We start from the raw sequence: 15610 nt of genomic DNA on the forward strand, positions 1-15610 counted from the left end.
AAAATTTCAATATGGCAAATGAGTTTGCTTTTTGTGTGTTATTTTATCTAATGTAGGGTGAATTGATAACTATCTTACCCATAGGGGATAATGGACATCTAAACTGGTTTTATGTTTTGTTTTAATAGCAGATAGTGGAGATTATGGAGGTATATTACAAGAATGGTAGAAAAGATTTTAAAGGAATTTCAGCAAGCTCAGGATATTCATTTTTGGGTAACATCTTATTATGATATAATTTAAAGGATACAAAATAATTGCAAAATTAATACAAGGAACTCTTGTACATCCTTTACCACTTTTGCTCTATCAAAGACGCTTAATATTTAAATTTTGAAACAAACTAGTACAATTACTGAAATCAAGATATTAACACTGATACAACACTATTATCTAATCTACAATTCCTATCTGAATTTTTCAGTTTTCCCTTTGATTGTTCAAAGTATGTGTGTGTGTGCATGCAAATGTGCACGTGTGTGTGTGTGTGTGTGTTTTACCCCCCACAGTCCAGGGTCATGCATTTAGCTGCCACATCTCTTTAGTCTCCTTTAATCTAGAATAGTTCCTCAAGTTTTGTCTTTTTTGAGGAAAACAGACCAGTTAATTTTAGAATATCTTCTTTCTTACCAAGTGTTTACCTGCTAGTTTTAGCACTCATTGATGCTTTTCTAGCTCTCTTGTGTCTTCTATATTTATTAGCAGGCATTCTAATATAAGGAAGCCTTTCCCTTCTCCTTTGTTTGCTTATTCATTCCTTCACTTATATCAAAAGGTATTCCTGCATTTTTGTCTTTCAGTGGATTATGCTATCCATTACTAAGATTATTTATTTTATTGCTGGAGTTGTCCCAGATTTTCCCAGGACCTCTCATGTCTTTTTGACATGTTTCCATCATTCTTTGAGCAATTCCTTACTTTCTGAAGCAACAAGGTGTGGTAGGCTTATCCCTGGCCCAGAGCTAGAGTCGGCCTTTCCTCCAAGGAGGCCCACTTTTATAAATTAAGATCTGGGAGTTAAGTGTACTAATTGCTTCTGGCATGTAATTGCTCTGGGCCCTTTCAGGAGGCCAAAGTAGGATGGACACACACATTCCTGTAGGTATCCATTCCTCTGTTTATTTCTGTGCATATTAAAATTAATGCATTCACCCCGATATCCCCAATTCCTATCCAACACCACAGCCTCGTCTTCCCTGCTTTCCATACTTACAATTCTCCTTTCCATCTTCTAGCTGTCTCTTGTCATTGATTTCTAATTTTATTCCTTTGTTGTCAGAGAGCATACTGCGAAAGATTTCAAACTTTTGAAATTTATTGAGACATTTTATGACGCAGCATAATGTCTGTTTTAGTGAATGTTCCATGTGCACTTGAAAATAATATGTATGATGTGGTCATTGAATGTACTGTTTATAAATATTGATGAGGTCAGGTTGGTCAATAATGTTGTTCAGATATTCCATATCTTTATTAACTTTTTATGTAGGAATTTTTAAAGGTGTTCCATTATTTTTTCAGAGATGGGTATTTAAATGTACAACCATGATTGTAGATTTATCTTCTTTTTTCTTTAGTTCCGTCAGTTTTCCCTCATGCATTTTGAAGCTCTGTTAAACATTTGTTACTGTTATACCTTCCTGATGAACTGACCCTTTATCATTTTGAAGTGTCTTTGTCTTTTCATTGGAATGTTCAGTCTGTTTGCATTTAATGTAAGTATTGATATGATTGGATTTAGGTCCATAGCTTAGCTGTTTTCTTTTTTTTTCCTCTGTACATTTTTATTTATATATTTTTTATTTTTTATTGTTTTTATTATTATGTTATGTTAATCACCATACATTACATCATTAGTTGTTTTTTTTTTTAAAGATTTTATTTATTTATTTGAGAGAGAGAGAATGAGAGACAGAGAGCATGAGAGGGAGGAAGGTCAGAGGGAGAAGCAGACTCCCTGCCGAGCAGGGAGCCCGATGCGGGACTCGATCCCGGGATTCCAGGATCATGACCTGAGCCGAAGGCAGTCGCTTAACCAACTGAGCCACCCAGGCGCCCTACATCATTAGTTTTTGATGTAGTGTTCCATGATTCATTGTTTGCGTATAACATCCAGTGCTCCATGAAGAACGTGCCCTCTTTAATATCCATCACCAGGTTAACCCATCCTCCCACCCCCCTCCCCTCTAGAACCCTCAGTTTGTTTTTCAGAGTCCATTGTCTCTCATGGTTCGTCTCCCCCTCCGATTTCCCCCCCTTCATTCTTCCCCCTGCTATCTTCTTCTTCTTCTTTTTTTTTTTTTAACATATAATGTATTATTTGTTTCAGAGGTACAGATCTGTGATTCAACAGTCTTACACAATTCACAGCACTCACCACAGCACATACCATCCCCAATGTCTATCACCAAGCCGCCCCATTCCTCCCACCCCCCACCACTCCGCTTAGCTGTTTTCTATTTGTCTCCTCCAGTTTTTATTTTTCTGATCTTTTTTCCCAGCTTTCTTTTGGGTTAATTGAATATTTGTAGTATTCTGTGTTCAGTATTCAGTATTCTTCTGTTGCCTTTCAGTTTAACCTCTGTATTTTTAAACTGGTTTCTCTAGGAATTACAATATACATTCTTATTTTGTCATGGTCTACCCTGACTTAATATTATGCCACTTTATGAAAATGAGAATTTTGTAATAGCACAGTTTCATTTCCCAGCGCATCAACCTTTTAGATCTTGTATCATTACTATTTCACCTACCTACGTTATAAACTCCATGATATGATGGCAAATGTATGAAATATTATACATCCCAAGCTATTCCTTGCAGCATTGTTTTTAATAGTAAAGCAAGGAAAGCAACCCGAGTCTGCATCAGTAAAAAGCTCGTTAAGTGAACTGTGGCACATCACAAAATGAAATTCTAAGAGACCTTACAGGAGAGTGAGGAAGTTTTTTGTGTATAAATATGGCATGATCTCTAGTTCAAGGAAAAAGCAAGGTGTAGATCAATACGTGCAGTATGCCACCATTTATATATAAAAGTCGAAAAATATAAATAGGTATTTGTATTTGTGTACAGAAATACTGGGAAGATACACAAATCTAATAAAGTGTGCTATCTATAAATAAATCGTTGGGGCTAGATATGAGGAAACAGGAAGCCGTGAGATTCCTAATTATTTTGGTTTGATTTTTTGGAAACATTTGGATCTATTAATTATAAAATTAATTTCAAAGCAAAATGAAAATATTTATGTTCTTGCTAGCTGTAAAATAAATCCATCATTTATTTAAAAATTCTGCTCATTCATAGTTGAATCAAAGGCTGTGAGTCCAGGGGAGGATGGCCTTGTGCTGCTGAAAGTATGTGCCACACAGCTTTCCCTTGCTTTTCACTTTATCACACCCACCACATTTTATCTTTGATTTAAAATAACTAACTTCTGTACCCTGGCATTTTATTCTCTCCGAAGAGTATCTGTTCAGGAAATGAATGCTACCAACTATTGAAGTAGGATGTAGATTTCCTTTTTTAATCAATTGCTAGGTCTTTTGTTCCCTGAACTCTTACATGTTTTTTGAATAAATTGTTCTCCCAAATGTTAGGTTAGCAAAAGAGTGTATAAGTACTGAGAAGCAAGTCTTATCTTATGATTATTATTTTTTTTTAAAAGATTTTATTTATTTATTTGAGAGAGAGAGAATGAGAGACAGAGAGCATGAGAGGGAGGAGGGTCAGAGGGAGAAGCAGACCCCCTGCTGAGCAGGGAGCCCGATGCGGGACTCGATCCCGGGACTCCAGGATCATGACCTGAGCAGAAGGCAGTCGCTTAACCAACTGAGCCACCCAGGCGCCCCTTATCTTATGATTATTTTTTAAATGAATTGTTGAGAAGACTGCTAGTTTGTATGTATAGACTACCCTCCCCCATCTCAACCTTGCTTCTGGCACCGTGAACCCAGGTTACAGTGGGGTCTCAGATACGAGGAACACACAAGATGAGCAAAGAATGGCTAAGCATGACCTTGAAAGAAAAGATCTGGGCCACCAGTAGAAACATGAAATGGGGGGAAAAGATATTCACATTGTTGTTAAAGTACCTAAGAATAAGCTTGATCATAAATTTGTGAAACCTATGCAAGGAGAAAATACAAAATACAAAACATTACTGAGACTATTTTCCTGAGAAGGGAAACAGACAATTAAAAAATGTAAATTCCTTCCAAATTGACAAATTTTGTGTAACATTCCTCAAAATTCCAAAGGTATTCTTGTGGAACTTGGCAAATGATGCAAGCAAGTTTCATCTGGAAGAATAAGAATTAAAAATATACCACAATTTTAAAAAGTCCTAAAACTCGAGATGGGTTAATATGTAGATACAGGGATGCTTAGATAAGAATAAAGCACACATATCAACAGGTGAATTGTGGAACCCAGATGATGCATATAAGATGTTTATGTACAATTCTTTCAATTGTTTTTGATGTTTGAAAGATTTCCAAGTAATATGGGAAAATATATGCCATAGCTCCCTACTTTTATTACACTGAGTCCAAAGGCCTCTGCCTGGTTTTTAAAGCTCAGAATTAAAAAGTTGTGCCATACCTGTCCAGCTTTATTTCCACTGCTCCCTATCAAACCCTGTGCTGTAACCAAACTCATTTCCTCACTCTCCCTCACTTCTGCTATGCTCATTTTCTCTTTCACGCTTTTGCTCCTGCTGTTTCTCCTGCCTAAGATGCCCTCGTATCCCCTTTTCACTCATCCTGATCTTGCCAGTCCTCCTTTTAGGTCCTGCTGAATGCAGTCCTCACTCTGGTCCATATACATGGATCTCCTGCTATCCTTATGATTTAATGAAAACCATAGGGCCTGACATTGTTCACTTGTCAGTTCTGGTCTATTAGTCTGGTCGTACATACGTCATGAATCCTGATACTTCTTTGTGTTACTTAGCATCTAGTATAGTACTGAGTAGTAGATGATCGGCCAATAACTGTTAGATGGCTGATAGGTGATCAATAACCACATCATGAATTCAGTCATTGAATGAATTAGTGTCCTTTGTACTCTCAGGGACTCAGTATCTGCCGTGGTTATGGTGTCTGGCACATGGGAGACCTTCAGTAACTTTTGGATCAATAAAAAAAATTTGTTTTAGATCTCTGCTCTTTGTCTATTTGAATGTCTGTTTTTCTATGCATTATGTCTACTAAGTAGGCTATGTTACCAGTTGCTATATATTATACCAGCATAAACAAATACATAAGAAAATAAGTAAATAAGCAAGCGATCCACACATTCACTGGAAGGTTAGTAAAATTTCAGAGTTGGAAGTACTTTTACCACTTGTGTCTAGAAAGGGTGCTTGCCTGGGGCTATTATAAAAGAAAGGCAGATTATGTATTAGTTTCCTATTACTTATGTAACGAATTTTCACACATTTAGTGGCTTAAACAACACAAATTTATTACCTTCTCCTTTCTGGAGGTCAGGCATCTACTATGAGGCTCCAGGGCTAAAATTAAGGTACTGGTGGAATTGTGTTCATTCCGGAGACCCTAAGTGGCCCCAGATCTGACACATTTGAGGATAGCTGGTAAGCCAGTGTGGCTCTGCAGAGCCAGGAGAGTTATGGAAGATGAGCTCAGAGAGATAAGATTGTTTAGAACTTTCTGAGTAACAGTGTGGGGTGATGGATATATTTTGAAGACTGAGCCAACACAGTTTCCTGATGGAGAAGATATTAAATATACTGAGAGAGAGAGAGAGAGAGAGACAGAGAGAGGGAAGGAGGGAGAGAGAGAGAGAGAACGAGAACCTAAAAGGCAAAACAATTGAATTCTCCTTTGAACTACTCTTGGAGCATAGGAGAGAGTGCGGAGAATGAATGACTTACATCAGACTATTGTCAGTGGCATGAAGTAGGAGAGCCTAAAGGAACCTTCCCATTTTGCTCTGTGCTGCCGTGTATTTGAATCTTTTACAACAACAATATAGTTCTTATGTTACTTGCATAACATTAAAAAAAGTTACCGATAACTTTTGTCATGGACACATTTCCCTTCATTTGGGCAATGTGTATGTAGTCTTAACATGAGCTTTATCAGACATGTAGGTTAATTGAGACAAATATTTAGCATCTACAGTTGACAAGGACACTGCAAAGTGCCATGGAACCATTGGGTAAATATAGGATTATAAAGAAAAACGCAATCAAGAATGAACAATTAAATTTGTTATTGACTCAGGAGATTGAGATATAAATACAATTGAGGTTAATAGATGTACAATTATAGATCATGGTACTTTTTTTTTTGGAAGGGAGAAAAATTTGCTGATTGAAAGTGAATAGTGATAGAATGCTTGAGTGGAGACAGGTATAGATTGCTTTCTTTTTCTCCTACAGCAGTCCTATAATGCTGTACTATTTGATGGATTCAGTATAGATCTGAACATTTTCCACACTGATATGGAAGTACACTAATTAGACTTCATGTGGCTCTGTAGATTCCTTTCTCCCACATTATCAGACCTTTCCCTATACCAGAGTCCTTTCTTTTTTTTTTAAAGATTTTATTTATTTATTTGAGAAAGAGAGAATGAGAGACAGAGAGCATGAGAGGGAGGAGGGTCAGAGGGAGAAGCAGACTCCCCGCCGAGCAGGGAGCCCGATGCGGGACTCGATCCCGGGACTCCAGGATCATGACCTGAGCCGAAGGCAGTCACTTAACCAACTGAACCACCCAGACGCCCCAGAGTCCTTTCTGATACTGAGTATATGTCTTGAAACATTACATAGGCAAAAATAAACTGACCGCTTTTCTTTTTGAGATTAAAGTTTAGCTAAGTCTCTGAGTACATGCACACAGAAATGCCTTGGGCTTGTTCAGATGGCTAAGTGCCATAGTTATAGGGTAGTGCTCTGTAAGTTCTAAAGCACACAGCAATGTAAGGAATTACCATTTAGATTTCATTAATCTAGGTTTGAAGGGGGTTGAGATACTCCAGACACATGGATGTTCAGATATTTGTAATGTACCCATTAAACAACCTTTTAGAAAATGAGTAATTTGAATTGGAAGATTCCTGAACTCCTATAAAGTGTTCCTTAATCCTTTGATTCCTTCTTCTTCATTCTGGATGGTGATAGTCTTTATTGTCCTAGACCCAAGCCAGAGATGGGATTTCTTTCTCTCCATCACATTCATGTCCAAGTGTTGTTGCTTTCTTTTTCTCTCTGATGCTGTGACTGATTTAGGTCAGGACAGGCTCGCTTGCTTATTTATTCATTCATTTATTTGACACAGAGAGAGAGAGAGAACACAAACAGGGAGAGCAGCAGGCAGAGGGAAGGGGAGAAGCAGAGCAAGGAGCCTGATGCAGGGCTTGATCCCAGGACCCTGGGATCATGACCTGAGCTGAAGGCAGACGCTTAACTGACTGAGCCACCCAGGCGCCCCCAGGACAGGCTTTTGGCTCTGGTTTCATAGGACCACAACCCTTTGCCCCAAACTTTTGGGGCCAAATGTGTTCATGAATTCAGATGGTTCTGATTTTAAAATGGAAATCTGGACCCTGAACCACATATTCTATAACATCACCAGCAGCAGCTAGAACAGCTCCCCAGAATCATATCCTTTAATATTTCTGTGGCAAACCTACAAATAGTCATACTAAGTGGAATAACTAAAAATTATGCATAGTCTCATATCAGGTCAGGGCAGGTTTTGTCATAAATGACTCTAGGTCAGGTCAGGTTTTGCTGCCACATCAGTTATTAAGAATTATTTTTTAGTTTTTAGAGCTTTTTGGCTTTGGAATTGAGGATAAAGGATTTGGGGCTTACAGTTAAAGATTGTGTGTGGTGCGTAATAGTTCCTGGCAGGCTTGATGTTATAGTCCTCCCATCTCTAATTTATTCTTTTTTTTTTTTTTAAAGATTTTATTTATATATTCATGAGAGACAGAGAGAGAGAGAGAGAGAGGCAGAGGGAGAAGCAGGCTCCCAAGGAGCAGGGAGCCCGATGCGGGACTCGATCCCAGGACGCTGGGATCATGACCTGAGCCGAAGGCAGACGCTTAACCAACTGAGCCACCCAGGCCCCTCTAATTTATTCTTTATATTAGTGCATTTCAAATTTTGGGCTTCTCCACCCTTGCTACTTAATTGCTTTAGATAAGGCTCAGGTTTATACAGTTCAAACCGTCAGCACCTTCACCTGTAATGCCTCCACCTTCAATAGTGAGCTCCCTACCGGCGCCCGAAAGGTCAAAGGTACAAATCTGATTACGTTATTTTTTTTACTGATTCTGTCAGTGGCTCCCCTCTGCCCACAGGAGAGATTCCTCACATGAGAAGTTTGCAGTTCAAGGTTCTCTTTGATCTGGCCCCTACCTGTCCAGTTCTACCTCATCTGCTGTTCTTCTCTCCCTCCTTCACTCTCAAGGTCAGACTTCCAGTTCACTGAATGTCCTCGCTTTTCCAACTCCTGAGCTCATCTGTGATTTAAATGCCTTTTCCTCAGGTCAGCTTGTTGAATTCATACTTGTTCATGATGCAGTTCAAACATCTCCTCACCAGTGAAAGCTTCTCAGCTCCGCCAAGGTAGAATTTCTTGTTCTCTGTGCGTTGCCGGTGTGGCTGATGTATGTATAAATATGTGCCAGCATGGTGTTGATGGCATTGTTGCAGACTTTTTCTCCCTGTCTGTATCTCCACCTAGGCTGTGGGCATCCTGAGGGCAGAGACCGTGACTCCATCATCTCTGTATTCCTGGCATCCAGCTCAGGACCCGGTACATTTTTAATAAACCTTATTTAAAGGAATGAATAACGAGGGGTGCAGTCATAGCTTTCATTCAGTGTTTCTGAAAAGTGGTCCAAGGACTTACTGTTACAGAAATACCCAAGGTCTCAAAAAACTTCAGGTTCCTGCAGCCCTAGATGGCTCCGAGGAGAATTCCAGAAGGAGTACTCATAAGTGAAATCTGCACTTAAAACCCACTTGCCAGGTATTTTAGAAGCTGGAAACTGTTGTTTGGGTCCTTTGAAGCACGTAGGGTTTGTAGCAGAAAGAAACTGTTAGACCTAAGGTGATTTTCTTCTATACCCACTTTACAGTTTCACTGCCTACCCCTTGGCCATGGGGCCACATACATGAGCCGTTCTTTAGATCCTATTTCCTCCCTATTTCCCTCTTCAGTTCCGAATCAGTTTTGTGACAAGAAACCAGACAATAGCAATCAAGAGCACCTCATCTTCTGATCCTCACAGCAATCCTGATGTTCATGAAGCTATGGAGGACATAATGTTGCTTTTTACATGGACTGGCTCTGCTTTGGGGTTTGAGGACATTTTCTATGGAATAAAGAACAGACTTGTGTTGATGGCCTTGATGAAGTTTACTTTGGCTACTCAGAAGCCTTTTTCACTCATTTCTCTTCCTAACTCTATTCTGGAGAGCTGAGGTTGCCGGATAGCTAGTGCCAAGAAAATGTCAGCCAGTGGTACAAGAATTCTTCTCTTAGAACAGGATTGTTCTGCCCAGGGATGGCTTCACGAGAATGGAATGAGTCCTTTTTCTGCACAGGCAGGCAAGACTAATAGTCTATTATATCATCAAAGGGCAGACTTGAAAAAGGAAATGGAACTTTCCTTCACTTTTCCTTCTTATTGCTACTTTATATAATGAGCCTCAAGAGCAAAAAAAAAAAACAAAAAAAAACCAAACCCAAATTCCTTATTTTTCTAAATAAAAATAAATTTGGGCCTGAGTTCCTCTCCCTGTGCCATATTCCCCCCAGCCCCCCAAGGTTGGAGAAAAGTCCATTTTGGTCACTGTTGCCAGAGAGTCCATTCTTTACTTTGTAAGAATCCAAAGGTCATAGTCCAGAAACTTGGAGATGCTCGTGGCTACAGCTGTGCTGAGGAGGGAGGGTGGGGAAGATTATGCCCTCCATGCCTGCATCAGGCCTGGAGTTCTTTGCCAGAGCATCTGCTTTTCGGTTCTCTGCCATTCACTGGCAGCCCCACAGAAGCCTTACCAAGTCCCAGGGTCCTGGATGGGGTAGAGGTCAGCCCTTTCTCACTTGTAGAAATGTTCAACCTGTACTTTTCCAAATCTCAGGGAAACTGTGGTGCAGGCCATCATTCCCACCTGCAGTTTAAAGCATTAGTTCTGTCTTCTGTGCTTCTGGTAGGCATGACCTTGGTGGGTCTGAAACAGGCCTATTCACCGGCCCCCTCATGGGAGGGAACCTTCAGACCTTTAGAGACAGATGGAGGTAGGGAAAGGAGATGACTCTTTTTAAATCCCTACTGGTAAGAGAGCCCCAAACAATAGTTGATTGCTTTTTTCCTTGACAACTCACCTTATTATATAAACACCAAGTGAAAACCAGTTGGGGATAGATTAGGTTGAGATGCCTTGCCAGATCTCATGTGTAATTTCTGCCTGTGACTTGTTAGCTCTAGAGGTCCCTTTGCTTTCATTTTTGTTCTCCTTTGTGCGGGAGACAGTCAGGTGGGTCCTCCTAACAAGTAGAGTTGCATCTTTGCTCTCTAGGTAGTAATGTTAATAGTCATCATCTAGAATAGGTCCAATGCTGTTCAACGATCTGTCTCTAATTATTATAACTCCACAAGGTATTATCACCCCCATTTAACAGATGAGGCTCACAAAGGTTCAGTATTTTCTCATACAGCCAGTGAATAGTAGAGGCAGAATCTGTCTATGTAACTCCTAAGTTCATGTCCTTCCTAACATTTTCCTAAATCTTTTACCATTATATTTAAAATACAACCTCCCGTAATGGCCTAACCAGGAACTGTGAATCGGTACAATATTCACTAAAATAAAGCCTCCAAGCTCTCTGATGTAACTTCTTGTTATTGTGGATCTAAGGAATATGGAATAACTCAAATAATTCTTGCTGCATTGCAGGGGAAGATATTTTATCAACTTATTTTTATTAACATCCTATAGTTAATTCCCTCATTTCTTCTCAGAGTTCTGGTTTACAGATAATTGAATCCATGCTCTTTGATCACGGGTATAAACTGGGCATCCTACTGAGGGCTGCAGGCTACTTGCGTTGTTCTGTGCCTTTCTTCTCCTAGGTATGTCTTCATAACATCGGGGGTCAGATAGTTGGAGGACTTTGTTAGCCCAATATTACCTAAATGTTTCCGACTCAGCTACTAAATGATTTTCTCCTCTATTGAGGCTTGGCAGGTTTTTCCTTCGAATTGTCTAATTTTCTTTAGATTGTAGCATGGCTATTCTAATCACAGGACACTGTGTTGCTTGTAGAGGTCATCACACCACAGTTCCCAGGGCAAGTATTGGAAAAGCATCATTGAGTTTGGCTCATCTTCTGTCCATTGTATTTCCTGGATTTTGTATTTAAGCTTCTGTATTATTTAACAATGACTGTTTTGCAGATTGCCCCATAAAAGAAAATAGGCTGGCTCGCTTTTTGGTAACATTCTTTAAAATGTGACTATTCTGTTTTATAGACGAGGTAACAGATAGGAAATTGGAAATAGTTGTATTACAAGGGAAAAAATGTAAGGTGAGAACTTGGAGTGCTATTTGAAAGAGAAGGCTTTCCTTACCAGAGTAGTAAGTCCATAGATTCTTTACCTTCTCCTATAAGGTGCTGATTTGACACAGCGCTGGACATTTCTTAAACCCTTGTGTGAGAATTCTTCTTCTGTCCAGGGATCCAGGGGGAGTTGGAGTGTGCATTCCACACAGACCACACAGCTAATTGGGTCGGGAATGATATCTGGCCATACTGTGGTAGTGGACTATAAGAGGGGCTCAGAACAAAATCTCTGCCTAAATACGGAGAGTCTGGACCAACTTGATCACCATCTCTTAGGAATCTGAACAGAAGAGTATAGCAAAGATCCAATAAGTAGTGGCAGGTGTAGAAGATGGAAACCCATGAAGTAGAGAGAGATCATGGCGGACCATGAGTGAGGGTGTTACAAGTAAAGAGAAGCTAGATGGAAGCCAAATGGGAGGCACAGGAAGAGTGAAAGAGGCATGGAGAGGAACAGGTGAGAGGGAGTAGTCGGGTCCCATGGATGATCAAGTAGAAGATCTAATAGTACCTGTGTAACCTCAGGCCCTAGAATTGGTATGAAACTGGGCTTGTCTTTCTGGGCTTCTGCGAGGTCTCTTTGACATTTGTGATTACTGCTTACTCATTCCTATGTGTCTCCTGACAATAAACTCCATGTTCTCTGAAGGACCTTGAGGAGGTTTTTCAACAAACCAGTATGTCTAACACTCAATTTAAATAGTATTTTTTTCTCAGTTCAAATTCATTCTTTAATTCATTAGTGCAAGAAGTAGAAAGGAAGTATCAGAAATTTATTTTTGAGCATCATTCGACTGATATGAAGGATGTAGGGTTTATTCATTTTAGCCTTCATTAGGAGGAAATTAATGTTAGATACATTTTTCTGGGCATGAAGGTGAGCACAGCAATGAATATATGGTGACTGTATCTTTTAAGATCAGGAAAGATCCTTTATGTAAGAATTAATCATATTGATGATGAACTATACTTACAGGTTAAAATTATGTTTATTCAGCAACATCTAACCTACTCTGCACTGTAGGTTAGGGAATTTAGGAGGAACTGTCCCTTAAACAAGGTTAAAGTTCTGTTGAGCTTCTTTCTTTGATTTAACTTAGGCTGGGCAGTCTTGGACATAATGCAGGCATAATGGAAATGTGCTCTTACATATCTGGGGTAGGGAAGAAACAGAGCAAGTGGCTGAGAATGGTTGTTGATTCAAAATCTAGCTCCACCATTTACTATGTGTGAGCTTGGGCAAGTCCCTTAATCCTTAGTTTTCTTATATACAGGACGTAGTGTTGATACTGTAAAAATTAAATGAAATGATATATTAAGGACGGAACACAATACTTAGCATTCAGTAAGGGTTCAAATGAATAGTTGTGATGGTAGAATATGTTATTAGTTGTTGTGTTTGTTGTAATTATTACTGATGCTGGACAGTGTAGACCAGAAATGGCTAGCTATTGCCCAAGGGCCAAATCTGGCTGCCCCCTGTTTGTGTAAATACAGTTTTAACGGGAGGCAGCCATGTCTTCTCATTTGCTTATTGTCTATGTCTGCTTTCATACTACAGCAGCAGAGCTGAATGGTTGTGACAGATCATATGGTCCACAAAACCTAAAGTATATACTATTTGACCCTTCCTAGACAATGTTTTCTGATCTTTGTTATAGTGGAAATAGGAAATTGTAAAAACTTAACAGTCATACAGATCTGAACTTGAATTCTGGTTCTATTCCTTAGTTTAGGCAAATTGGGCAAACTTCCCTTTGAGACACAGGTTCCTCACCGGTTACAATGAGATACAGATAGGCATATTACTGTGCTTACATATGTGAAAGCCCTTGGTACAAAAAAGTTGCTCAATAAGTAGTAACATCAGTGTCTTCCTTTTGCATTCCTCCTTCTGCTTTCCTTCCTACTGAAAGGAAGGTAGTTTGGATGATTCTGGGTTTAATTTCACTATTTCAAAAATATATCAAGACATTGTAATTTATGTTTATATGCACATTATCATCTACCTACTAGTAGCTAGCTGTACTTTACTTGAATTCTTAGAAGCAAGTAGAACAAGTAGCAACACAAGTTATTACTGAATTCAAATAAAAAATATTCTTCTCCAAGGGGGAAATAATTTGTCTTTCAAATTCGTTGGCAAATTCAAATTTGTATTTCTTTTTTTAAAGATTTATTTGTTTATTTTTAGAGAGAAGAGAGAGCACAAGCAGGGGGAGGAGTAGAGGGAAAAGGAGAGAAGAGAAAAGGAGAGAACCTCCAGCAGACTCCCTGCAGAGCCTGATGCAGGGTTCCGTCTCATGACCCTGAGATCATGACCTGAGCTGAAACCAAGTGTTGGATGCTTACCCGACTGACCCAGGTGCCCCTCAAATTTGTATTTCAAATTCAAATTCATTAAGCAAATTTCTTAAAGTAGAATATTACCTAAATGCACCTCTGGTTTCAATGTTTTATTTATTGTGCTTAACATAAATTGAATAACATGGTACTTGCATCATGATTATCATAATTCTAAGGTTGACAAGATTTATTCTTTTTGAGTGGTGCTTGTTGGTCAGGTCTATCTGGTGGACAGATGGAGGACCAAATGTGAGTCAGAGCTTCCACATTCTACTGTAGACAAGTATAGGGATGAATTTATCAAAGACAAATTCTCTGGTGAACTAAAGGCTCAGAATAGCATGACATTTTCATGCAAATCACTCTTCTTGCTCTTCAGTCTTGAATATGTTTAGTTTAATTAAATTTGTCAAACTCATAATCATTCATGAATAACTAACATTTCCTATTTCCTGCTAATTCAGAAAAAGACCCACCATCTCATTTTTAGAAATTAAATACTTATAGATATTTCTCATTTTCAGTGGATCAGAGAGACAAGTTATTAAATGTGTACATGCTGAGCAAATTAGTTTTGAATTTATTTCTTTTTAATTTTTTTTCCTCTTAAAAAAAAATTCTTCTTAGCTTGCTTATCTCTGTTGACTCAATTCCCATCTTTTGGATATTCTTTATATACCCCATGTGAACCTGTGTTGTAGAATGCAGAATATTGATAGTAGACCCTAGAGATAGTGATATTGAACATTATATCTAATTTTAATTTTTCCTCCTTTAAAACTAACTTCCAAATTCTATATTCTTAACACTTTTGCCAGTGACCCACATGAATCTGCTTTTCACTAGGGTCTACAGCCGTGGAAATATCAGCAGGCATTGCCTCGGGGGCTTCTTTCGGATGCAGTTTCCTAAGAATCATCACTGAGTAAGTGTGTTAAGTTATCCACATATTAATTAGGTCAATTTGCGACAAAGCCAGTGGCTTCAGCAAAGTAAACATGAATTTTGTAAAGAGGACAGGATAATTTCCCACCAAGCATGTTATTTTTATTATTATTATTTTTTATTTTTTAAAGATTTTATTTATTTATTTGAGAGAGAGAGAGAATGAGAGACAGAGAGCATGAGACGGAGGAGGGTCAGAGGGAGAAGCAGACTCCCCGCTGAGCAGGGAGCCCGATGCGGGACTCGATCCCGGGACTCCAGGATCATGACCTGAGCAGAAGGCAGTCGCTTAACCAACTGAGCCACCCAGGCACCCAAATGTAGATTACCTTTTTTTTTTTTTTAAGATTTTATTTATTTATTTGAGAGAGAGAGAATGAGAGACAGAGAACATGAGAGGGGGGAGGGTCAGAGGGAGAAGCAGACTCCCTGCCAAGCAGGGAGCCTGATGTGGGACTCGATCCCGGGACTCCAGGATCATGACCTGAGCCGAAGGCAGTTGCTTAAGCAACTGAGCACCCAGGCGCCCTATTTTTATTATTTTTTAAGGAGTAATTTCCTCTTGAGATTTCTCACACTTCAACGATGTCTGAGGTATAAGATACATGTAGTAGACCCTCACTGACAAACATAAGGAGAGAATAAAAGTTTGCAGCACTGGTCTCTCAACCTGATTTAAATATATTTTTGGTTATATGAATAAATAA

The sequence above is a fragment of the Mirounga leonina genome, unplaced genomic scaffold, assembly GCF_011800145.1.
Source record: "Mirounga leonina isolate KUSES-001 unplaced genomic scaffold, KU_Mleo_1.0 Mir_127, whole genome shotgun sequence".
In the NCBI taxonomy this organism is placed as follows: domain Eukaryota; kingdom Metazoa; phylum Chordata; class Mammalia; order Carnivora; family Phocidae; genus Mirounga; species Mirounga leonina.